Raw genomic sequence first — 27,694 nt, 5'->3', positions numbered from 1 at the left:
GCGGTTTCCAAAGGTTTCCGCGCGCCATAATATGGCTACTGCAGGATTTCTGCCACAATAAGGGCATAAATCCGGCAGTAGCCGTGCTGTCGGTCTGGGCACCTGGCCGTGCTACCACCAACACCACCCCACCAGTAGGGCGCCGCCAGCCTTTTTTTGACCAAAAAGACAGACTGGCGGTGTCCTGCTGGCAGGGCGCTGCTATAGGTAACAGCGCCCCTTCCCGTTCCCTGCAGGACGATCACCTCACCAGACAAGGTAAGTCGGTCGTCCATCAGGGGAGGGGAGTGGAAGGTAGGAGGTGTTGTGTGTGAGTGTGTGGTGTCTGCGTGTGTGTATGCATCTGTGAGTGTTGTGGTGTATGCGTGGTTGTATGCATGTGAGTGAATGCATGTATGGATGAGTGTGAGTGAATGCGTGTATGGATGTGGTGGTGCACCGGTGTATGCGTTGTGCTTGTGGGTGTGCACATGATTGTGGGGAGGAGGGTCGGGGTGGTGTGATTCTACAGGGTGGGGGAGTGATTCTAGGGGGGTGGGGTGTTAGGTGATTGCTGGGGGGTGGGGGAGCCTTCTACCGGCATATGGCGGCAGTACTGCTGCGAAAGCTATGGCGGTGGGCCCGCTCATTATACCGCTGGCGGTCATGTGTGGACCGCTGGGTCAAAAACGCACATCTCCAGCCCGGCGGTTCATACCACTATGATGACAATATGAGTGGTGATGTGGCGGGTTGGCTGCGGCCAACCCGCCATACTCATAATGTGGTGGTATACACAGCCAGTCTGTTGGCGGTGATACTGCCACATTAACCCTGGCGGTCAAAAGGCCGCCAGGGTTTAAATGAGGGCCTAAATGCTTTTCTTTGGGCACCTACAGGACCAGGGTGTGGGGGTATGTGGCCTGCAGCTATTTCCAAACCATTGAAAATAAATTTCTATGCAGATTGCTAGCAGTCCCTAGACGTACTGCCAACATTATTACCCATACTGACGTCAGCCTTCCTTATGTAGAGAATCCAAATCATTCCACTTTTACTGTGGGTGAAAATTTGGAGTTCCCCCTATACAAAACTTTTTCCTGAATTCCTTGCTGATTGCATTAAACTAGATTATGGAGACAATATTGCTTGTCTAGCCTATATTAGAAGATCATTTCTAGATCTCTGTGTCATGCATTTATTTTATTTACCATGCAAAATCAATAGTAATTTAAGGTCCTTGTACAATCTCTTTTTCAAAATAACAGGGACCGAAAAGGATGAATAAGTCTCAGGTTATGGATACTGTACGCTACAATATGGAGATTACATTTATTGAAAAAACTGAATTGTATTTAATTTGGATACACAACCTGGAGCACAGATGTTACTTAACCCAAACCTGTTTTAGGCTGTGTACAGACCACTTCCTGGTGGCACAGCGACTCAGAACCAGCAACGGCGATGAAGGCAACAACCGTGAGTACACACACCTACCTGACACTATACGGAATACCCAAAGTACATATGCACACACATCAAACACATCCAGGACGGCTTGCAATGGCAACACGCACATGTAATCACACACCCATATGCACACACACACACACACACATACACACATGCACATCCATACTACACACACACACACCAATACTACACACACTACCGCCAACACACACATGCAATACACACACCAACCGGCAGACACACAGCAGCGGCACAGTCTAACACAACAATACACAACAGCACCGATTCACACAACAACAACAATACCACAACTGCTAATACACGAATGCACCGGCAAGCAATTTCATTACACACCTCCACATGACACTGCATACAGATAACAATGCGTAACAACATCTGACAACCAATATACACAATCACACAGCCATACAAAGAAGCATACATCATACCACGCTAACACAACACACAATGCATCTGACATATCCATCACCGCACACACGGACACCCACACAACAACCACATAAGGGCACACAAGACCACCATTACACATGTCAACACAAACTAGACATAATTCATCTACATAAATGCGTGTATCAATCACAAACATATCCTACACACAATACACAGCCATGACAGAGGGACAAATGGCCAGGCCACACCCACACATGCAGGCCAGACACAACAACTAGCACAACCAACACACACACACATGTCACACACACACAAACCAAAGCTGCCAAATGCTAAACAGCCATGTGGAAAGAAAGGCAGGACAAGTATGTTACCATCAAATCCAACAACAGGTTGGGCCAGATGTATTAAAAATCTTAAATATGGGTATAAAAATATAACCATGTACAAAGAGAGAAGACCATTGGCCAGTCCAAAGTGCCAAGGGCACAAATGGCACCTCAGTGTGCCCCTACATGACTCCTGACTGCTATATGACCTCCACGGGGGAAGGCAGGCACCTCAGGGATTTGGGGGGGGGAGTTTAGCTTGGGTTTGGGAGGGGGGTCTCTGGGCTTAGGTTTGGAAGGGGGCCCTTGGGCTTGGGCTTGGGATGGGTCGATTTCTTGGCAGGGGGAGGGGCATATGTAGTAGTGGGGGCAGGGGAGGACTTGGAGTTGGAAGGACTGGACTTGGGGAGGGACAGAGACTGGGGGTATCGCAAGGTGGGAGAGTAGTAGGGAACAGGGAAAACTGAGAGAGCAAATGCTTGTTAGACACACGGGGTAGTCATGGCAAAAAGGTTTGGGAGTGGAGGTAGAGGGAGTGGATGCAGGAGGTGTGGATGTGGACATCTTGGGTTCAAGTGTGTGTGAGGAATGCTTGTGGGTGCTGGGTGTCTGTTGGGTGGGTGAGGCGGGCATTTATGCGTCTTGGGAGGAGGGAGAGGAGGTGCTGGGAGATGCCACGGTGGATAGGTGACTGTCTGTTGGGGTGGCGTCTGCAGGTATGTAGATGTGCTGCATGTGGGGGTGTCAGTGGTTGTGGTGGCTGCGGTTGTGGTGACTCAGGTGGAGGGCTGCGGGTCTGTAATTGTGGTGACTGTGGGTAAGATAGGAGTTGTGGCTGGATCAGTGAATGTTGGTGTGGTGGCTGATGGTATTTCTGCTGTAGTGTCTGTGAAGGAGGGGTGGTGGAGGAGTCTGCAGGTAGTGGATATTAGAGTGTCGGCAGGTGGGTGTTGTTTGTGTGCATGCCGGTAGTGAGTCTTGTGGTGCTTCTGCTTGTCAGTGGTACCATTGGCTGTTGAGGTGGGTGCATGCTTGTGTGTCTGTGCTTTGGCTGGGTTTGGGGAGAGGGGTTTGTTATTGGGAAAAGGTAAGTGGAGGGGGGACGGAAGACAAAGGGTGACTGGCTGCTGTCAGTGTGGAGGCCAGAGCCTGAAAGGAACTCTGTAGGTCAACCAGTGCACTGTGAATGCCCTCCAGGAACGCATTGTTCTGCTGGACTTGAGCTGCCAGTCCCTGGATGGCATTCACAATGGTCGACTGACGCACAGAGATGGACCTCAAAATGTCAATAGCATCCTCACTGAGGGCAGCAGGGCTGACAGGGACAGGGGCAGAGGTGCCTGCGACGAAGGAGATGCCCACCCTCCTGGGTGAGCGGGCACGGGCAAATGGATGGGGAGCTACAAGGAGGTCAGTGGTAATAAGTGTGGTGGCAGACAATGATGGTGCTAGGGTGGTCCCAGAAGGGTCCACCACTGCCAGGGAGTATACACTGGAGGAGGATTCTGAAGATGATGTTGATGATCCAGTCTCCCCTGTGGCACTCCCCTCGCCCCCTCTGTGCCACTGGGTCCTCGCTGTCACTGGTACCAGCACTAGGGTCCTGTGGCCTGCAGCATCCCCACTCGCCTGTACCCCTTTTCTTTTGCCTGCCAATGCTAATGCACACAACTAGAGAGAGAGAGAGGGAGGGAGAGAGAGTTATATGGGGTTAACAAGTACCTCACATACACACATTTACACATGCACATCTGTGAAAATACATATCCTGGCTAGGCTAGCTCCAGTGACAGTACACATTTCCTACATCATGTCACAACATGTCTCCACTACCCAGCCCTGTTTGCCAACCCTCACACCTACTTCTACATCTAAGTAAGTCAGCATGACTGGAGTCATCCACACGATCACCACCATAGCCATGTCTGCCTGGACAACATGGTCTGGATGAGGTACCAATGTCTCCCTGATTTCACCTGATACCTCACCGTACTCCAATCACCCTTTGGAAGTGCAGCTGACTGAACAAAACACATCAGGCCTGTACAGTTACAACAGCTGATCAGTCCATGTCCTTTGTTAAATATCCATGACAGTGAAGACTACTCCTCTCACACACCAAACAACATCTGCCTGTCACATTACATGGCTGACATAACACTCTGTACAGCAATGCAAAAATTGATGTATGAACAGATTAAGCCGCTAAAGGTTATACACCCATACAGGTGACATCTATTGTGTACAATACAAGTGAAGGTCAGCAGACAGCAAACACATATATATCACAACTATTCATACATCAAAGTGCATCTACAATGGCCTATATTGCACATATTACACATCCATACACAATCCCAGTCCGGGTTCCGCAAGAACCACAGCACGAAAGCCGCCCTCATTGCATGTAGTGACGATATCAGAACCATAGTCGACAAGGGCGAGACCGTCGCACTCATCCTCTTGGACCTCTCCGCGGCCTTTGACACTATCTGTCACCATACACTCCGCACACACCTCCACAACACAGGGATTTGACACAAAGCCTTAGACTGGCTCACCTCCTTCCTCACCAACAGAAGCCAAAAAGTCTGCCTCCCTCCATTCCACTCCACTGCCACCAAAATCATCTGCGGTGTCCCTCAAGGATCCTCCCTCAGCCCCAACTTCTTCAATATTAACATGACTCCGCTCACCAACATCCTCCGACCACACGGAATCACCATCTTCTCCTATGCAGACGACACCCAACTCATCATCTCCCTCACCCGCAACCCTACTACCGCCAAAACCAACCTCCATGCTGCACTCCTTGACACCGCCACTTGGATGACAGCTAACCACCTCAAGCTCAACTCCAACAAAACCGAAATAATCATTTTTGGCCCCAACAAAGCCATATGGGACAACTCCTGGTGGCCCACCGCCCTAGGCCCCACACCTACCCCTGCAAAACCACGCATGAAACCTTGGCATCATCCTGGACCCCTGCCTCTCCATGACCCAGCAAATCAATGCCGTCACCTCCTCCTGTTTCAACACACTCTGCACGTTGAAAGAAACCTTCAAATGGATTCCCATAGAGAACAGAAAGACCGTCACCCACACACTCATCAGCAGCAGCCTAGACTATGGAAATGCCCTCTACACCGGCATCACACTCAAACTCAATACAAACGCCAGAAAAACCAGAACACAGCCGCACGCCTCATCCTGGACCTCCCTCGCCATGAACACATCTCATCACACCTCAAATCCCTTCACTGGCTCCCCATCGACAAGAGGATCACCTTCAAAATCCTCATCCACGCGCACAAGTCCCTCCACAACGCCGCCCCAACCTACCTCAACGAAAGAGTGAACTTCCACACTCCCAACCGCCACCTCTGATCTGCCAACCTTGCACTCGCAACAGTCCGCTGGATTCAACGCACCACCACAGGAGGAAGATCCTTCTCCTACACCGCCCCCAAGGCCTGGAACACCCTCCCCACAAACCTCCCCAAGACCCAAGACCTCCTGCTTTTCAGAAAGAAACTCAAGACATGGCTGTTCGAACAGTGACCCTCCTTCCCCCCCAGTGCCTTGGGACCCTCACGGGTGAGTAGCGCGCTCTATAAATTTTTTGATTGATTGATTGAATCACTGAGTGCAGCGTCACAACTGGTGAAACTCAGGAACACACATATGACATCATGTTCCACATACAATACCACCACTCATGAAAATTCAACAGTAGGACTTCACAACATGATTACATCACCCTCACTCACACCGTTCCAGATTTGCCGATACCCGTACCTAAGTACAGACAACACACATCTCAACCGGTAAATACATGTAAGCAATATCCATACATGGACCAACACCACTGCCTTTGAACTGAAAACATATCCCACAACTACATAGGACAGTCTCAGGAGAGTAAACACAACATTCATGTCACATCAACATCTCATAAGTCATACAATACACAATCCTGTCCTAATCACCCACTCCAGCTAGGCCAATGGTAGCAGACATTGTCCCACTCCATCAAATGGGCCCCCAAGTAACCATTGAGACATGATGTAGGCAGCATATAAAATATCTTGCGCGGTAATACCTAGGCCACTGGCATACATGCCATCTACATTACATATTGACAATGATGAGGTCTGCCTAGGAACTTACCACCTCTAGTACTATCCCATTGGGTTCAAGGTCTCATCCCCACAAGTCTAGCACTTAGAAATGCATGAGGATTGCAATCAGACCAAATCAAAGGTACAAATTAAATGACCCAACATTTGCAACCTTCACATACCCAATAGATAGCAGATTACCAATATATGGGGATACAACTATCAAGCCAATAATCCAGTCCTATACAGGCAATATATGTGGTGGAAATGCAATGGCTGCCTCACATGGAGTCAATAGCATAACTAGTACGTGATGTATATAGTCACAGTGATGACACAGTTGCATATACAGGTGTGTTATAATGATGGGAAAGGACTGACACCTTAGAGTCACAAATGCTCAAATGCTGATGGATGGAGCAGGTCATACTCAATGGGTAGGGTGATACACAACCTCAAATCCATAGTAAATGCAGGTTGGAGTCACACATGTGCCAATGTGATTAGACCATCACCACAATGCAGACATAGAGAAGTCTGGATATGGGAGAGGTACATCCACTGACAACAAACCAAAACACAGCTACAACTAACACTCTGGCCGGGTGGTTACTACCTATTCCCCCATGTCTACCTACATGTCGCATTAACTACATTGTCAAATAAGCTACAGTGAAGCAGCTAATCCCATACTATCGGAGCCAAGTCCCAGGATACAGTCAGTACTCACCCCCTTGTGGCTGCTGTGCTGCCCTTAAAAGTCCATCCACCTCAGGGTAGGCCATCACCAAAATGCAGGCCATTGGGGGGGTCAGGCTCCGATGGGCACCCCTCGCTCAAGGACATCTCCGGCTGGGCCTCTGCAGTCTTTGGAGCCCAGCATCTCAGGTCCTCCCACCGCTTGCAACAATGAGTGCTCCACCACCTGTGGAGCCACAGGGTCCGCACTTCCTTGGAGATGGCATGCCAGGTCCCTTTCTTCTGCTGAACGTTCACCGGGCTGCTGCCATTTTGTACCCATATCATGCATTGATGTGCCAATATAAGTGTGCCATGCACATATTTGGCCAAATTGTGGAGTAACCCTGTATTGTGCCATCACGGTAGTGTAAAGACATGTGAAAAGCATGACACAGTGACGTGATGTGTCAGTATATCTGTTGATAGGCTTGCTTCATTAATCGGAGACACATAGGTGGTGGCACAATATAGGTATATCTCATTACTTTTGTAATCAGTGCAGGACAGCTCAGTCTGCTATAGATGGTACATTACACATGTGATATGTGTCCTATGCGACTTAAAGGTTCAGCATTGTGCAGCAAGGCAGGTGTCTAAAGCACTACAGCATGTCCATTATAGTATATGTAGGCAGTGCTGCACATGTCCTACAGTGATAGGTGTGTGCTATTTTCACATGTTCTGCTTACATGTGGCAAGTGCATTACTCACTGGTCATTCTCTCCTCCCTACCTAGATATCCTGCCATGAGGAGAATGAGACAGCCACCAGTGTACCATCCACTAGCTGACCTTGCAACTATGGAGGACAGGCATATCATCCAGACCTATCATCTGAATAGTCAGACCATCATGGATCTATGTACACAGTTGAAGCTTGATCTCTTACCAGCCATACTCAATCCCTATGCCATCCCTCACACAGTAGAAGTCCTGTCATTGCTATGCTTTCTTGTCACAGGTTCCTTTCAGAATTCAGTGGGCTTGACAGCAGGGACTTTCCTACAGTAATCTCCATTGCTACTAGGCCCGTTCTCCTTGCCCCAGTCATCACAAGTGAGGTGAGCCCACCTCACAAGACAGAAAAAAGAACAAGAAGAATGTACATAATAATTGCCCCACCCCATAAGGCTGGAGCATATATAGGCATTTCTGACCCAGCATTCCTCCTAAACTACCAATCCCCCATCAGATGAAAGTTAGCAATCCAAGAGGGAAGGAGTGGTGTGCTGAATGAGACTAGACAACAGGACCATGAGTAATGAAGATTACTCATAATTAATTAGTCATTACACCATGTCCCCCTTGTTCTTGTCACTTCTATCAAAAGTGAGGAATACCTAAGCATACAAAGAAGGACTTTCATACGAAAAAGAAGACAAACCAATAAAGAGAAATCATTAGTAGACTGGAATACCCCATAGTGATTTCTTAAACAGAATAAATACCATCACGTTAAGGCAGAATGAAATTTGACACTAGTATCATCATACAGAACATTCTATAACCTGTAATGTTTGACAAATGTATCTGGAGTACCCCATGTGGTGCTAAACAAAGTTCTGAAATAGAACCATCTTTCAATTCAGCCACCTGGCGGAAACACATCTTGTTCTAAATTCCAGCCAGATGAGGAGGAGCAGACAGGCAATAGACCAAAGAGATCAGCTGCTTGATCGACCTGCTGTTTGACAATTAGTTTTTTTTTTCTTCTCTTTATTGGAATCTCCAAAAGAGACAAACAAGGAGTCCGTCCTCTGAAAATGCCTTTTCCTGTCCAGATATGTCAAGGGAGACCTTGTCAAATCAGGCAAACTCTAGTGCAAGTTAGCATCAAAATGACCCCTACAGTTAGATAAGGAAGGACCACTTCTTGATCTTTGTGAAACTGGAATGATACCTTGTGAATGAAGGAAGGAAAGGCATTCTACTCAGAATAGCCTGCGATTTCCCAATTCTCCTTGCTGAGGTAATCGCTACAAGGAACACCCTGTTAGATGTCAAGAACTTGAAATCAGGGAATTCCAAAGGCTCAAAAGTCTGAGAAACTAAGGCCTTCAACACCAACGGCAAATCCCATAACGGATAAAAGGGTTTTACGAATGGTCTGGGAAGATAAAAACCTTTAAACAATCATGGCACCAGACCATTAGCGTCTGACACATTTCCCCAAGGTGCCCTGATAGCCACCCACTGGTCACGCAAGGTGGCAATTGAAAGATGCTTTTTCAAAACCATCCCACAAAATATGCAGGGCATCATTCAAATTGCACCCAATAGGAGAAAGACTCTTAGGCCCACACCATATTTGAAAACTGTCCCAATGCCTTTAACATGGCTTGAACATGGAAGGCTTCCCTGAAAGTTGAATAGCCACAGCTAAATGTCAGGGAAGGTGCTTGTTCTGCAACACCATGCTCTCAACTTCAATACTGCAAGTCGAAGCCTTAGGAAATACAGAGAAAGGGAAGACCTGGGAGGGGGAGGGGTAGAATAGGATCATCCATGGGACTAGATTACTAGAGACATTAGCATGGAGAAACTATGGGCCTCAATACGACCCTGGCGGCCAGTGGTAAGCTGGCGGTAACACCACCAACAGGCTGGCGGTGATCCGCCAGCTATTATGACTGTGGCGCAATAGCCACAGCCATACCGCCGGCCCCTCCACTACACCGCCAGGTTTCCGCCTGCGGTCATAATCCCCGTCCGCCAGCCTGGCCACAGTGGTAAACACCACCATGGAAAGGCTGGCAGTAAGGGGGACTTGGAGTGCCCCTGGGGGCCCCTGAGCTGCCCGTGTACTTGGCATGGGCAGTGCAGGGGCCCCCAGGCATAGTCCCAATTTCGGGCAGTGAAATGTGCGACGGGTGCTACTGCACCTGCTGCACATCAGCATTGCTGCCGGCTCTATTATGAGCCAACAGCAATGTTGATGTGACTTTTCCGCTGGGCCAGTGGATGGTAACAAGTCAAAATAGGGAGCCAGAAATACCGCCCGCAGCCTCGGCGGTCTTCTGTGTAATGAGGGCCTATGTGTCAGGGCCAGAACAGTATTACAATTACTATTTCCCTGTCCTGAAACAACAGTCTGGCAACCAATATCAGATGAATGGGAAGAAAAGCATACAGCAGATGATTTTGCCAAGAAAGACTCAGGGCATCCATTCCTCCTATCCCCCATGCTCCCTCTTGGGAATTCCTGGCAAAAAACCTGGGAACATGAGGATTGTGCCAGTAAAAAAATAGATTCAGGAAGGGAGTGCCAAACTCTTGCAAAGCTGATGAAACAATGGACTGGTTAAGGACAGAGAGAATCTGCCACTACCTTCTCCAATCCCCTGATATGGACTGCCACTGGAGATAGCAAAAGAGCCTGCTCCCACTGGAACAGTTTATTAGTCACTAGATTTAATGATCTGGACCTGGTGCCCACCTAATTGTTTAGGCAGGCTAGAGCAACTAAATTGTGCATTCTGACCACCAAATTGCACCCCACAAGATCCTCTTCTTGTAAATAGCTGTGAATTCTCTCCAATTGGAAGAAGGCCTGACCATGTACCTGAAGAGACAGGGTTCCTAGCGTGGTCTTCTAACCAAAGGAGCTCAAATCCGTTGTCAAACCTTTTGGTGGATCCTGTTGAAGAGCAACCACCTTTGGAAGAGAGTCCAAAAAAGTCCACCATTCCCACTCCTGTTGGATTCCAACTCCAGTGGAACTCCTTGCCCCTGTCTGCTTGGAGTACCTCTAAAATTGTGTTCCTTTGGAGAAGGGCCTATTTCCCCTGACAGAGAGCCTCCCTCTTTATCTCTTTGGAAGGCCACATGGTCTGTCCCCCCCGAGTCCTCAGGTAGTGACACATACTCTATGAAGTGCTAATCTCTGATTATACGAAGCATCCAATTGTTTGAAGTTGTTGCCTTCCATGTCATCAAATTGCTGGATGTTGGCTTCAGCCACAAACCCCTGACTAAGAGCCATCTAGACAAGACCTCTATTTCACAGGGGACTTGAACTTCTTCTCCCCACTTCTCTTGCAATTAAATTTCTCCTGAGATTGTTGTGGTTGTCTACAGGAGAGCTGACAAAAAGCTGATGTCTTCTGTGTAGTTTGTTTCTCTGAAGGGGGTCTGCTTCACCGGTAAAAAACACTTCTTTGTTTCAAAAGGCTTGTGAAACATCTCCTCCAATTTAGCCCCAAACAACTGGACATCCTTAAAAGGCAATCACTGCACTGAAGCCTTCCATGCAGAGTCCTTGAACCATTCCTCAAGAACCAGATGCTTCCAAATTGTGACGGGCAGCAGCTCTCACCAATCAAAAGCTATATCTAACATGTATTCAACCTACCATTCAATTTGTTCCAATAACAAGGAATAATCTGGGGAATCATCCAGGGAACAAAATAATTGATTAATGTCAGAAATCAAGGACTAAAAACAATATGTCCCATAAATGCCACCACAAAAAGCTACATGAGTGCCAGAATGAACCTTTTTTAGATCGAAAGCAATCTTTTTATCATTGTTGTCCCTGATAATAGAGTCCTCTACCAATGATGTTCTATGAACAAGACTTTCCACAAATGAATCAATAGGAATATTGTCTGGTTAGGTCTGTTGCATATCCTTCAGAGAATACAGTTTGACAGTAAAAAGAGGTAATATTATCATATCTGGGTCCTTCCATTTTCACTTAAGGGCTTCTAAAATGTACATATACACCAGAAAATCCAATTGAGCAGCACTATTGAAATTCGTGAGCAAACAACTATAGAAAATCTCTGGAATTTCTTCCTCTTCAAACCCCATATTACTTTTAATATGAGCAACAAACTCTGGCAATACGCTCTTCAATACATATTTCCCCTTTTGCTCTCTTGCTCAGAATCAAAGGAATCTCGAGAAAGTAACTGCTGCGTATCCCGCACAGGACCATTATCTGGGGCCAATTCCAACAAGGTCTCTTTATTTGGCCAGTTTAGCCTCTCCTCCTTACTCTCTAAGTGCTTCTTTGTTGAACAGAGAGAAGGAGAAGGCTCAGATGAGCAGAAAGAAGAAACCACATCTATGCTTCCTCAAATGTTTTACCTTAATGTAAACCAACTTGTCAGCTAAGTACAAGACCACTACACAGACTAACTGCTCATAAATGCCGGCCATTTAACTCACTTCTCCTTCCTGGAGTGAAAGACATGCATCAGCAGGTGTATGTGGGAGTCAATGACCTCCTGAGCATGCACTCTAAATCAAGAAATAACATCACTTGAGCACTAATTTCCTCCAGAATCATATGTCACCACACAAGCCCAGCATTCAAGAAGATACGCAGAACATGCAGGCACTTCTACCCAGCTGGAGTGAAGACAGCAAACTAAACACCAAGTGGCTTAAGCTGTGCAAGGGGCATGCACAGAAAAAAGAACAGGAGGAGTACTGGGTACGTATTTCTTATATAGGCTCCACACTTATGGGGAGGAGCAATTACTAATTGCATTCTTCTTGTTCTTTTTTCTGTCTTGCGAGGTGGACTCACCTCACTTGTGTCAACGCTGAATTTTAATAATGAATATTCATGTACTCTGAGTGTTGAATTCGGATAGAAAATTAATTAATGTAGAGAGAATAATGCACATATTTGAAGTTGTCCCACTTGAGTGGGCGCCAATGTTCACGAAGTGTACTTATTAATAGCTTATTAATGTAAAAGATTGAGCTTATGTTTGGATTAATGTAGTAGTGTGTCATATTAAAGGTTATGTATTATGTATTTGCTTTATTATTCGGAGGCCTTACTTTAGCGAGGTCTTGGGCATAGTTGCACAGCCTTATGTCAAGCTGCATTTCTTAGGCAAATTAAAAGGGCTGCTTAGAGAAATAAGTTGTGATTTTCCACTGCATTGACCAAATGCTTGTAGCTGAAATTCTTTCTCATGAGAACTGCTTGCTAGAATATGCTGTACTAGTTAGGGATGCAATGTATAACTTAGGCCCATATTTATACTTTTTTAGCTCCACATTTGCGACGTTTTTTAACGCAAAAACGGTGCAAACTTACAAAATACAAATACATTTTGTACGTTTGCGCCGCTTTTACATCAAAAAATTAAGCAAATGCGGCCCTAATAAAGTATAAATATGGGCCATAGTGTGTGTAAAGGCGACCTTCCCAGGAGTAGACAATGGAAGCACTGACTGGAGTATAAGCTGATACAATATTGATAAGCCCAACGACGTGAACAGGAGAAGAGTAGCCAATCATAGACATGTGAACCATGTGCTAGTAAATTCTTAGATTTGGGGTTCTACTTTCATTGGACTAAATGTAGACGTATGGTTCTTTGACCAATAGCAATGTGGGAAGTAGTTTTAGGAAATCTAACTTAGACCGACTGCATCGAGAAGACTTACACCATTCTCCTCATTCTTTTTGAGTGTTCAGTTATTACTCTTTTCCAAACTGCATGAAGAGACTTTTGCTTTTCCTGAACTTTAAACGCTGAATTCTGATGCCTTGCTGATCAAACTGATGACCAATTGATAAAGACTGTCACAGCTTGCTGAACCATACTGAGGCCAGGTATAGGACGATGTTAATGATTGTCATGTCTAGTTGCTTTTGTCCTGAGGTACCAACTGGTATTTTTGATAGAACCATAGCTATATGTTTTTCCAAATTTTGTTGACTAAATTGCTTTTGAATGTCCAAACATGCTATTCTAATCTGAAGCTCAGTTAGGATACTCACTGATGATGCTTGCTACATGTAATTTGCTGAATCTAAATGTATGTCATTTTGTTTGCGCAGTTATTCTTGCTATTGATTTGTACTGTAACCTTAGAATGTGTAGTGGTTCAAGCTTTGATTAAATTGTGATTCTTTAGGCGATTTGAGCAGCCAGTATTGTTTCTGTATGTTTACCATTTTTTTTTAGACTAAGTTACGTGATATTATCATTGTTAATATAGGGAAATAAACTTTTTAACTTTTACATAAAGGTGTGGTTATCCATGGCCTAGAGGTCATGGTGTGTGGAAATTACTGACTCCTTTGATTATTAATGTTATTGATTGTTACTGCCATTGATTTGTATTGGTACGGGGTTACATGGTGGGAACTACTCTAAGCGCAGTCAAAAGGTCCATCAACCTACAAACGCATACCCTTAAAAATTAACCAAATAAGGTCAGAAGCACTAACACTTATGATGAATGGGACGAGGTCAACAGGACTAGAAGCAATGAAGATGACCAGCAAGTAATTAGACATTACTACTGTTCAAACTCCTTCCTCTATCAATTGGTTTATTCAAGATTACACTAAATGTTACCCCTTACTCAAAGCACAAACAACTGTGCTGAACAGGACGAGGACAAGTGGGACCTAAGGAAATAACTCTTCAGTCCCAGATATAACTCAGCATTTTTTCCTTTTAGCCCAAAAGGATTATAGGATGCATTTGTTGCTACTAGGTATGAGACGCGAATCATAATTAAGTCAAAATGAAAGTAGGATTAGTGAGACCTCTGGAGAAAATGGATTAGTATTACATACCCATTTAAAACAGATTTTGAGCCTGATTAGACCTGCAGAAGAGTCTTGGTTACCAAAGACAAAGAGAATGCTTGCTACAAAGAGAGTGTCTCATATCTTACATATGACTACTGAAATAATGTCCCTGCTATAAATTGTGGGTTCCAAGAGTTGATTCCAGATCTAGGATGCCAAATGCCTGGCATTGTGCATCATGATATTTCTTGTTGGGAGACTGTCTGCTGCAGAAGCCTGATTCTTAACTGTGTGCTGAAATACTGAAAAGATCCTGGAACAGCAGGGTTGTGGAGACCTTTGAAATCCACAAGTAAATGGGCTGCTTTCATTTGAATAGGCATCTAAAGAAGTAAAACAGAAAATTGTCTTTCTAATCCTGCCTTTACCATTATGAACCTCCGAATGAGCTCCAACATTCAGTACCAACAGTAAACCAGTGCAGATTTTAAAGTGCCTGTCATCACATCTGCATCAATACATGACCTGAGGCACGTTATTTTGCATGGTTAAAGATTTTCCACCAAAGAAAGACTAGCTACCTTTAATACTTTGTGGCACAAGTTCAACACTTTCAAGTGATGAAATTCAGACTAAGAATTGGCTTGACCCTCATTCCACTTTTGCCATTATGGAATGTGATCATGCCATATTCCAGCGAATATTGCACTGTGATTAAACCTGCAGAACCAAAAGCAATTTTTATTAACTGCCACTAGATGCCCTTATTTAAAATTGTACTTCTTTGTGTAGAAGATTCAACATGCACCAATTGGATCTACAAGGTCACGGTCACAATGAGTTATCCACAGCCAATTTCGATGCCAGTTTCAAGGACACTAACTGCTGGCTCTTCCTGTTGAATCATCATTTGAAAGGACGAGCGTGACAGTGAGAAGAAACAATGCAGATTTTCCTAATAGCAATGGCTAAATTATGACATTTGCATTGTGCTGCATTGTAGTGCAGAGATATCAGGTGAGAGTAATATATAAAGAGTGGAATAAAGAGAACTACATTGGGATTTATTCACAAAATTAAATTCAGGCATACATGTAAATTTACAACCATAAAGCTATTCCGGCGGTGTAAATTAATTTACTTTGGCAGATTACTCTGCCATAAATGTAGCGATATCTGCAGTAGCAAATCCCACTCAAGGCACAGGAAGTGGGTGTTTGAAGGTGTGATTCGCACTAGAACTTTAAGAATGTCCATACACATGTGCATATGTTGGCATTCCTAGACTTCTCCATGGACTTCTTCTGCTACTGATAGTGCTCGGAGATTTACTGTTGCCAAAGGCTGGAGTAAACCCTCTTTCATAATAGAGAGGGGAACGGATGACCCTTAGATATGCTGGATGTGTTGGATAAGGGTTTTCTTTATGGGAAACATTCTTTCCCCACAAAGAAAAAAATCTGAATTTGCACAGAAGGCTCCCTTACTACTGCGTAGAGTTATCCACTGTAAAAAAAACTCAACAGGTGGAGAATAGGAGCCCTTGTAAATAGTCAAGTGGCATTCCCACTTTCCAGGCATAGTACTGAGAATGTTTGTAAATAGGAAAAAAAGGAAAGTATGCTCAGTGGGACGTGGACATATCTGCCTATTGTTTAACTTTTTTTAGACTAGTTTGATTGTGTTTCACACCAATATGCTTCCCGGAGGAAGTCACTCAAGAGACTCTGTATACAAGTGTTAGAGCGCTTTACAAAAACTCATATATGAATAAATAAATAAGTAAATAAAATATAGAGAGAGAATGGAAAAACACTTGGATATATTGAGCTCTAAGTTAAGTACGTCAAGCACCGTAATGCACAGGGGGCGAACACAATGTGCTTGAACTCAATGCATTTCTGTGGCTAATATAATAATTTTTAGATATGTAGACAGTAGTAGTTTGTGATCGACTGCATTCACACAACGACTTGTGGTCAGATGTTAAGCATGGAAAAGCACAGTGTTCTGCTCTTTGACTGTGGTAAAACCTATTTGGCTTTACTCAGAGAATATTGCCCTATAACTTGAAAGAGTTCTATTCCCCCAGAGGTCGCATTTCCTGATGCAAAACAGAAGTAACAAATCACCACTATTGATTGTTTATGTGCAGGAAGGAACACCTTCCTGCACATAAACAATTATTCCCTGCTGGTGGACGTTTTTGCTTATGCAGGGTCATCCCCAATCTTTTGCCTCCTGCCTCCTATATTTTCTGACCTGTTGCTGTTGGCTTTTGAACTCTGAGAACTTTACCACTGCTAACCAGTGCCAAAGTGCATATGCTCTCTGTGTAAATTGTATGTAATTGGTTTATCCATGATTGGCATATTTGATGTACTAGTAAGTCCCTAGTAAAGTGCACTAGAGGTGCCAGGGCCTGTAAATCAAATGCTACTAGTGGGCCTGCAGCACTGGTTGTGCCACCCATATACGTAGCTCTGTAATCATGTCTCAGACCTGCCACTGCAGTGTCTGTGTGTGCAGTTTAAAGCTGTAAATTCGACTTGGCAAGTGTACCCACTTCCCTTTTCTTACATGTAAGGCACCCCTAAGGTAGCCCCAAGGGCAGGGTGCAGCGTATGGTTAAGTTAGGTCATACAGTAATGTGTTTTATATGTCCTGACAGTGAAATATTGCTAAATTCGTTTTTCACTGTTGCAAGGCCTGTCCCTCTCATAGGTTAACATGGGGGCTACCTTTAAATCTGATTAAAGTGTAGATTCCCTTTGGGAGCGGATGGACATGTGGAGTTTGGGGTCTGTGAGCTCACAATTTAAAAATACATCTTTTAGTAAAGTTGATTTTAAGATTGTGCGTTTGAAAATGCCACTTTTTAGAAAGTGAGCATTTTCTTGCTTATACCATTTCTGTGACTCTGCCTGTTTGTGGATTCCCTGTCTGGGTCAGTTTGATAGTTGGGCTGGTTGCACCTCACACTAGACAGTGACACAAAAGGAGCTGGGGTGTAGTCCGCATTTCCTGATGAGCCATCTGTGCTAGGAGGGAGGGGAGGAGTGGTCACTTACACCTGAAAGGGCTGTGCCTGTCCTCACACAATGCAGTATCCTACCCCCTGGTGCGTGTCTGGGGCCTGGCCTGGGCAAGGCAGGATTTCACATTCAAAAGAGACTTTATTTTGAAGTAGACCTACTTCAAAGGGGAAATATGGTATGAGAAGGGCACCTAAAAACCACAGACTTTAGATCACTTCTGGACATCAAGAGGAGCCTCTTCCTGGAGAAGAGCTGAAGAGCTGAGGAGAAGTGCTGCCCTGCCTGTGACTGTGCTTTGTGGAACTATCCTGCAGTTGCTGCTTCTGCCAGAGTAAGAGGGCAAAGACTGGACTTTGTGTGCCTTCCATCTTGGGAAGAAATCTCCAAGGGCTTGATTTAGAGCTTGCCTCCTGTTGTTTGAAGTCTCAGGGACAGCACAGGCTTCTTTCTGCCAGCACCTGGAATCTCTGCAGAGACTTCTGCTCTGACAAGTGATGCCCTATCCAGTGCCTGGGCCCTTGAAAGGAAAGCTGGTGGAAATCCAAGGAAATCGACTTCGGACGACTTCGGACCGATGCCGCTGCTGAATCCGGTGACGCTGCCTGCACCCGACTCCATGATCTTTGCTGAAACGCAACAATCTTCTCAGGCCCGACGCCTCTTCAGCCCCACTGAAATCCACAACTCCGTGGAAGTCGGCGCACCACGTCATGACCGACGCCGCTTGAAGTGCGCGGATTCAACATTTCGCACAGACGCCGCGATCCCCGACTTTGCGCATCAGCTTGTTTTCACTCTTCACCAAAGGTACTGTACTTGGGGGTCTACGCGACTCTGTGTCCGGTGCGCTGGTGTCGGCTTGTTGGGAACAACTCTGTCACGACGCCGTGTTAACACCTCATCGAAGCATTTTGTGTTTCTAAGCGCTATTTTTTTGTATAATCTTTAAAAATTCATAACTTGACTTGTGTATGTCGGATCTTTGTCGTTTTGGTCTTGTTTTGTTCAGATAAATATTTCCTATTTTTCTAAACTGCGGTTGTGTCATTTTGTAGTGTTTTCATAAAATTACTGTGTGTGTTGGTACAAATACTTTACACCTAGCACTCTGAAGTTAAGCATGCTGCTCTGCCAAGCTACCAAGGGGGTAAGCAGGGGTTAGCTGAGGGTGATTCTCTTTTACCCTGACTAGAGTGAGGAACCTTGGTTGAACAGGTGGTAACCTGACTTTCAACCAAAGACCCCATTTCTAACATCTGCATATGCTGCAATCATTCCCTGCACTATGGTACAAGAATGCCTTTGTTGGCACTAGCCAGCTAATTTTAGCAGCAGCAGAGGGAGAGAGTACAGAAATATGCTGTATCTTGTAGATACAGCGCATTTCTATCCTTTCCCAGTGGCGCAGTGTCTTGCTGCGCCACTTTGCACAATAGGGGCCTGTAAATAAGCCCCTTTCTTTTTGCTTAATCAGAATTACTTATCAATGACACATTTCAGGTCCAAAGCAATCAGCTGAAATGTGGACCCCCACAGAGTTCCTCATTGTCCCCGATTTTCTTTTACATTTATGCTAGACCTTTGAGATTTCATATTCATTCCTTTGGCCTGGAATGCATGGCATAAGCTGACATCACTCAGTTTCTCTTTCGGTTCTACCATCCTACTGAAGATATTTAACAATTTCTGAAACCATGACATGTTGATGACCACATCTGGATGAGAAAAAAGTTGTTAAAATTGAATGCGTGCAGAACACAACATTTAGCACATGGGTCCTTATGAAACGACAGTTTGTGGTCTGTCGCGTCTTCACCATATGTGGTCCATGTGGGAAAAAAAGTATGGCTTAAAATTCACAAAGACTTTCTTTGGAGACACAAATCAGTGCTGTAGTGTCTACATGCTCCTACCAAAAATTAAACTGTTCACAAAACGTCTGAGTCATTTTGTGTAAAATGTGGGCTATAGTGTTTGCATCAGCCACCTTTTCCAGTATCAACTATGTCAGTCCATGCTATCTGGGCTTGCCTGAAACGTTTTTGTGCAGGCATGAACTCATCCAGAATACAACTGTAAATTCAGCTGTTAGATTGCGTAAATTTGAGCAGACTCTTCTCTAATGGCCTGTGTTACCAAATATACACATGGACTGTTCTGAATTTTGTCAGGGCAAGTGTTCCCCATTTCCAAAAAGCCCTACTGGCAGTAAAATCTTTTTAAATTCAAGCCTCTATGGCCACCTATTAAGTGCCTCCGAACAACTGTGGATTACAGAGCCTGCCACAAGAAATTAAAAACATATATTTTTGGCTAAATATAAAGACAACTGTGACATGCCTGTTAATATCAGTTTCAAATAGTCTGTAAGAAACTGCCATTAATTAGCTCTCCTTTCAGTCTTCGGGCTCCAATGTGTCCAGTGGTGTATATTTGTGCTAAATAACAATTTATTTAGTTCATTCTTTCAAATGGACCACAACATTTTATGTTCAAGAAATGGTTCCAATAAATATTTTAGCAAAGTATAAGTCATGCTTATACTCACTCTGAATGTCTGGGAATTTCATCATCAGCAAGCATCCCCAGCGGAGGGTGGCAGATGTGGTGTCTGTTCCAGCCGTGAACAGGGAAGTGACAACACACAGCAAGTTTTCATCATGAAAATATGAATTTGGGTTTGTTTTCTCCTTTTGAAAAAAAGAGTAGTATATTAAATTAGATTCCACAACAAAACTTGATATTAAATGTGGGCAAAGTTAACATTTACTTTACATTTCACAATTTTCCTTAGTTAATAATGTGATAGCAAGCATATCCACATGCGGTTTCACATATTTCTGCGAATGGGTCTATCAATGAACGCAACAATGTTTTGCTCAACATTTTGCTGGCTCTGTCATCAGCCGGTGTTAGAAATTGGGTTGTTGGTTGCAGTGTGAGCCCTGGTCAATCAGCAACCACAACCCTAGTCGGTAAGACACCGGCAATCTCCAAATTAATCTGTGGTAGCTTGGCACAGAACAGTCAACCTTAATTTGAACCCAATGTGTAAAGTATTTGTTCAACACTTCAAACAGTAAAATCAGGTTAGAAAAATAGGTCTAACAGTAGGTAACAGAAAACCCTTTAGCATTTAGCTATTGTTGCTTAGATTTTTAAACTTGATTCAATAGATGACATCCTAGAACTCAAGGTCATTTGAAAATGGTGAGTACAATACCAAGGCCCATATTTATGCTTTTACATGCAAAACTGTAAAAGTATAGCGCCAGCTAGCGCGATTCCTGGATGCCGCCTGGCCGCCGTATTTATGAAATGGCTCTAATGCCCTGTTAGTGTCATTGTGAATGACCCAGACCGGGTGGGGGAGGGTGGACTGGGGGTTGTGGGCCGAATAATGGCGCTACACTGTTTAGAGGCAAATAAATGCCTCTAAACAGTGTAACGCCACTCCTGGTGCACAAATCCCATGGACATGACTCCTGTCTTAGTAAAGACAGGAGCCATGCCCACCATCCCAATGGCGATGCAGGGGGCCCCAAGTCAGGGCCCCCGAGTGGAAAAAAAATAAAATACTTACCAGGACTTACCTGGGATGGGTCCCTCATCCTGTGGTGTCCCTCTGGTGTGGGTGGGGGTGTCCCTGAGGTCAGGAAAGGGCACCTGTGGGCTCTTACCATGGTCTTTGACCATGGAAAAAAGCCCACAGGACCTCTAACTCCTGCCCTGACCCAGGCGTTAAATAATGGCGCTACGCAAGCTTAGAGCCATTATTTAGGGCCCTCATACCCCTGTGCTAGATTTTAGCATGGGGGGGATAAATATGGCACTGTGGCCATATCTTCATTTTCTGGACAGGAACGCCTACCTTGCATCTAATTGACACAAGGTAGGTTTTACAGAAAATGACGTTAACTTCATAACTGTGGCACTAGACTTGTCTAGTGCCAAAGTAAAGATATTGAGTTAAGTTTGCAGTGAATTAGCAAAAAAAATGATGCTAATTCAGAGCAAACAGAGTATAAATATGGGCCTAAGTGTCATGTTTCATATCTGTCCATCATGATGGTATCTCTTTGGTATGGTATACCAGGTCTGGATGCTCAGTGAACTAATGTATCCATTTCGAAAATACACATTATGTTATGTTAGCTCAACTATCAAAATGAATAACGTCATCATTATTGCAGCATGCTCATTTTCTGAAAGCTTTTAAAAGGTTATCTCTATTTATTTATGCACATGAATGTATGAAATTTATTTTTTTCTCAGTGTTCCTCCGACTTTTTCTAATTTTTCACCCTGGACAACTCATATTTTGAGCTATTTGCACCTGGTTTTGTTTCCCAACTGCACGTGTCGCACTCAACACACAAAACATCCCTTAGAATTAAAATGGCATGTTTAGGGGCAGATTTAAGAGACCCTTGTACCATCTAATGACACATTAGCGTAATTTTTTTGATGCTAATGTGGCGTTAGATGGCCAAAAACGCCACACCAGATTTTTAAAGTGGCCCAATGCATGCATTGCGCCAATTTGTAACCCTTTGCAGTACATCATGCATGTGCCATGAATAATGTAGGCAAAGGGGGTGTTCCACAATTAGGGGAACTGAAAAAATGGCGCAAAGTAATCTAAGAGATTTCTGTGTCTCATTTTTTTTAGCACTTTTAACACCTGCTCTGAGCAGGCGTTAAAAGGAGGCACACCATTATTCATAATGAGTCTCAATGGGCTGTGCAGGATTGGTGTCAACATTTTTTATGCTAATCCTGCAAAGCTCCGATCTAGCATCAAAAATGTTGACGCTAGTTCCCTAACTATTGCCATAGTGCGCTGTATTTTAGATACGGCGCACAAATCGTCGTATTAGGGGGCGCCTAGGGGTGCAAGAAAAGTTGCTCTGCACTGGGTGCAGCGCCACTTTTCTTAAGTCTGGTCCTTAATGTTTTGTAAATTGTTCACTGATGGTGAAAGCTGCCCAGAAGTCAGATTCTAAGTGCAAACTTGTAGAGCAGTGTTCTTAACTTGTAGTCCTGGGAAGTCTGGAGGTTCACTAAGGGGCTCTGCAGCTGCTCTGAAAATTAAATAATATTAACAAGTTAACAAAGTGTATATAAATAATGAAGCAAACTTGAAAGTTAAACATTTTAAAACGTTCTATAACTATTTTTTGAAATTGGGTGATAAAAATGTAGTTAGCATCCTCAGAATTATTTGTGGGAACAATGCAAGTGCATAAAACAGAATATAGTATGGACAATAAGTGACTTCAGTTGAATTTAGAAAATCACAACCGTCTTCTTAGAATTAAAATGTTGATTTTATTTTATATGTATTTTAACTAAATAAAACACTTAGGCCCTCACTACAACCCTGGCGTTAAATGCCGCCTACCGCTGTGCTGACGGCCGCCAACATGCCGTGACCACGGAGGTATTCTGCTACCGGTATTATGACTCACACAGAGAAATCTGCCACTATACAGACACCCACAGAAGTCTGCCAAACCAAAGGTCAGTGATAAATTGGCGGTACCAAAACCCACACTGTACACCAACAGGAATACGCCCATAGTATCAGAGCACACAAATCACTGCAGCGGTCTTTCAACCGCAGTAAACCATTGGCTGTACACACCGCTGCGCTCAAAATACACACACACACTTACAAAACTACACAACATTGGACAATTCAAGCTACACACACCTGACACACATACACACACCACACACTCACACCACTATAAAACACACACCCACATTACCCACAACCCTTTCAACGAAAAAAAAAGGATTGCCAACAGAGAGAGAACACAAGCTAGGAGCACCCACTCAATCAGAGCCACAGAACACCATCATCCATACACCATCTACGCACCTCACACCACACACCCCAACACATCACCCCACACACCCTCACACATATCACTCACACCACATCCATGGCACCCCCAAAGACACCCCAGGTTTTCAGAGGAGGAGCTAAGGGTCATGGTGGAGGAAATCATCTGGGTAGAGCCACAGGTATCCGGATCACAGGTGCAGCAGATGTCCATTGCAAGGAAGATGGAGCTATAGCGGAGAGTCATGGACAGGGTCAATGACGTGGGACTGCACCCCAGAACAAGGGATGACATCAGGAAGAGGTGGAATGACCTATGGGGGAAGGTACGTTCCGTGGTTGCAAGACACCAGGTAGCTGTACAGAGGACTGGCGGTGGACCCCCAGGTCCTCCCCCACAACTAACAACATGGGAGGAGCAAGTCTTGGCGATCATGCATCCTGAGGGCCTCGCAGGAGTAGCAGGAGAACTGGACTCTGGTAAGTCAAATTTCCACTACTTTATCCCGCACTGTACCTGCATGTCATCACAAACTCCTACCCCTACCCTCACCCCCATCACTCCACCACCTCACATATACCCCACTATCACAACCCACTCATTCCAATACCAAGCCCTGCATGCCAAAACAATCCATGGACCCCCATCACAGACCTGCATGGACACCCATCACCCCAGCATGCCCATTAGAGAGAATCACCTAGCCAACAAAATCAACATGCACACAAGGCAAAGCTGACAGGGCAATCACAACCATACAGGGAAATACACCCATGCACAAGATGGAACAAGCAGATACAATAACACTGCATTTGCATCCCCACAGGACCCCTACTCAACGTCACCGGAGAGGAGGTGCCACCAACATCCATTCCCCCCACAGAAGAGGCCCATAGTGATGACAGCAGCTCGGAACACCTGGATCACGATGACCAACCTGGCCCATCAGGGACCTCTGGACAGTCAGTTACCCTGCCACAGTCCCAAACCACCACAGAGCCTCCCTCTTCAGGAAACACTAGCACAGCACCCACCCAGCGGGCCCATGCCACTATCCCCAGGACACGTCAATCAGCAGTGTGTCCACCACTACAGGGACCCCAGGCAGCCCCACAAACCCAGGACGATCAGGAACCTGGGGTCAGTGCCAGTTGGCACACGGTTCAGGGGACAAAGGCACAGGACAACAGGGAAACTGTGAGGACTGCTGTGCGACAGGGGGAGGACAGGCCCAGAGAACCCATCTCCAGGAGGCACTCACCAACATCCTGGGAGCATACCACCATTCCCAGGAGATGATGGGCCAGATACTGGCCAAGTTGCAGGAGACCCAGCGGCTGCAGGAGGGACAGTACCTGGGGATCAGAGAGGACCTCAAACACATCTACACCATCCTGGTCACCATTGCAGGGGTGCTGGCTGACATGGTCAACACCATGAGGGAGGCAGTGGCACACCAACGGGCCCCTGACACTAGCCACACCAAAGAACAGCCCTCCACCTCCGCCAGCGCTAGTGGACAGGAGGCCCTGCCACAAGAACAACAGGCCACCAGCACCCCACCCCCTGCAGAAGGAGAACCACCCCGCAAACAGTCCCTGCGATCCAGGCAGAAACCAGAGAACATGGCCAAGATGCCCACCAGGAAATAAGACCTCCTGATTGTCACTCTCTGTCCCACTCTGTCACCCTGTCCACCTTGAACTGCCATTACTCACCTTCCTATGTCCCCTTGGACAATGCACCTGTGATACGAAGAGACTGGGCTCTAACTGGACATTTCTCCACCATCACCCCAGCCCGTTGCACATCCCCCTCTACTTATGAGCACTTAAATAAACACCCTTGGAACAAATACAAACTGGAGTCTGAAAAATGATTCAAAATGTATTAGTACAACATTATGAAAGCATTGCAAGTCATATGTACAGTTATATTTACATTGGAATGACCTTTAGTGGGCAGCAGTAAATATACCAGAAGCGAGAGTGGGCCACAGAGATCTTAAAATAGAGATGCCAAAAAGTACAGTAAGTGGCCATAGACATAGGGAAATCAGGCTGCCATGTACAATGTCCAACAGAAAACTGAACAGTTGAGTGAAGTTACAGTGTCTTACCTGTGTGTCACTGGAAGTACTGCTGAATAATATTACTTCTGTTGTCAACATCTTCTTCCTCTGCCTCCTCTTTCTCACTGTCCACAGGCTCCACCCCTGCCACAAGACCATCTCCAGGCTCATCCTCCTGCAGAAAAGGCACCTGGCATCTCAAGGCCAGATTGTGCAACATGCAACGATGATCTGGCACACCTTCTTGGGTGAGTGGGATCCACCTGTCAGATGGAGGCACCAGAACCTGGCCTTCTGGAGGCCAAAGGTTCTTTCAATTATTCTCCTTGTTCGCCCATGTGCCTTATTGTGATGTTCCTCTGCCCTTGTCCTGGCATTTCTCACTGGGATCAGTAGCCATGAGAGGTTGGGGTAACCAGAGTCACCTGAAAACATAGAGGGACAACAGTTAGACACACACTAACCCTTAGGGACAACCCCATATCCAGACACCAGCTTCTACTCACCTATTAGCCACACCCGGTGCCTCTGGAGTTGGCCCATCACATATGGGATGCTGCTATTCCTCAAGATAAAGGCGTCATGCACAGAGCCAGGATACTTGGCATTCACATGGGAGATGTACTGGTCCACCAAACACACCATCTGCACATTCATAGATTGATAGCTTTTTCTATTCCTGAACACGTGTTCATTTCTCTGGGGTGGGGGGTGCAAATGCTACATGTGTACCATCAATGGCACCAATGATGTTGGGGATATGTCCCCGGGCATAAAAGTCAGCTTTCACTGTGGCCAAATCCTCCACCTGGGGGAATACAATGTAACTGCGCATGTGTTTCAGCTCGGCTGACAACACTCTGGTCAACACGTTAGAGAACATTGGCTGAGACATCCCTGATGGCATGGCCACTGTTGTTTGGAAGGAACCACTTGCCAGGAAATGGAGCACTGACAGGACCTGCACTAGAGGGGGGATACCTGTGGGCTGGCGGATAGCTGACATTAGGTCTGGTTCCAATTGGGCACACAGTTCTTGGATTGTGGCCCGATCAAGTCAGTATGTTAGGATAATGTGCCTGTCCTCCATTGTCGCAGGGTCCACCAGGGGGCTGTACACTGGAGGACGTCGCCGTCTCATATTCATCCTCAGCGGTTGAAGCCTATGGAGGAAAATGGTGAGCAGAGAGTCATATTCACACATCTATTGAAATAAGGATTCATCTTTTCCTTTACAGAACCAGTATGTGATTCAGGGAGTCAGTTGCTATGCCAATGTATGCTGTGACACAGTTAGGTGCCTGACCTTTGAGGAGGGACAAGTGGAAATGAGGTAATTCTGCTGGCATTGTGCGCCGGTGCGGAAGGCGGTAGATGACTGTTGCGCAACTTCGCATTTTTTTATCATTGGGCCCTATGGGTTCCTGGAGCCAATGGCAATGTACACCGGTGGTGACGGTACGCACCGCCGCGGACGTGACCGCCATTTTCTATCTATTCACTCACTTGCTACCTGACCTTCAACAGGAGAGGACCTACACTGCAAGTGCTGCTGTGTCCTGTGTCTGGAAGCAAGAATGGCTCATGGTTCTGGGGAAAGGACCCCTGCCTTCACTGCGGAGGAGTTGGAGAAACTGGTGGATGGGGTCCTACCCCAGTACACGTTACTCTACGGTCCTCCAGACAAACAGATGAGTACACTGTGAGCATGATGCGTGGGTCATGAATGTATGGATTGCTGTGTGTGTAAGCCATATGTGGGGGGGGGGGTCTGAGGCGTCCTGGCCAGAGTGATGCATGTATGGTGGTCATTGTATGTGCGTCAGGGGATAGGAGGGATCTGGTGGGCCATGAGTGTGACGGTCCGAAGGATTGACTAATCCCCTTTTCTGCTGTCTTTTCCATGGAGATCAGCGACCATCAGAAAAAGGGTATTTCGAGTGCCATCGCCAAGGAGGTGTGGACCCTGGGGGTCTTTGACAGGCAGAGCACCCACTGCCACAAACGGTGGGAGGACCTGCGCCCCTGGCCAAGGAAGACGGCAGAGGCCCAGCTGGGGCTGGCCTCCCAACGTGGAAGGGGTGCCCGTTGTACCCTGACCCCCCTAATGTTCCGCATCCTGGCGGTGCCCTATCCGGAGTTGGATGGGCGCTTGAGGGCATCACAG

The 27,694-nt window shown here is 45.7% G+C and overlaps 1 pseudogene; it reads right to left on the bottom strand.

Moving 5' to 3' along the window:
- The window catches only part of LOC138296721 (cytochrome P450 2K6-like), a 390,473-nt pseudogene that overhangs the window by 89,877 nt on the left and 272,902 nt on the right, over window positions 1-27,694 (bottom strand).

This window comes from Pleurodeles waltl, chromosome 5 (assembly GCF_031143425.1).
Source record: "Pleurodeles waltl isolate 20211129_DDA chromosome 5, aPleWal1.hap1.20221129, whole genome shotgun sequence".
In the NCBI taxonomy this organism is placed as follows: Eukaryota; Metazoa; Chordata; class Amphibia; order Caudata; family Salamandridae; genus Pleurodeles; species Pleurodeles waltl.
Note: the sequence above shows the minus strand (reverse complement) of the source record. Positions and strands in the feature narration are given on the sequence as shown.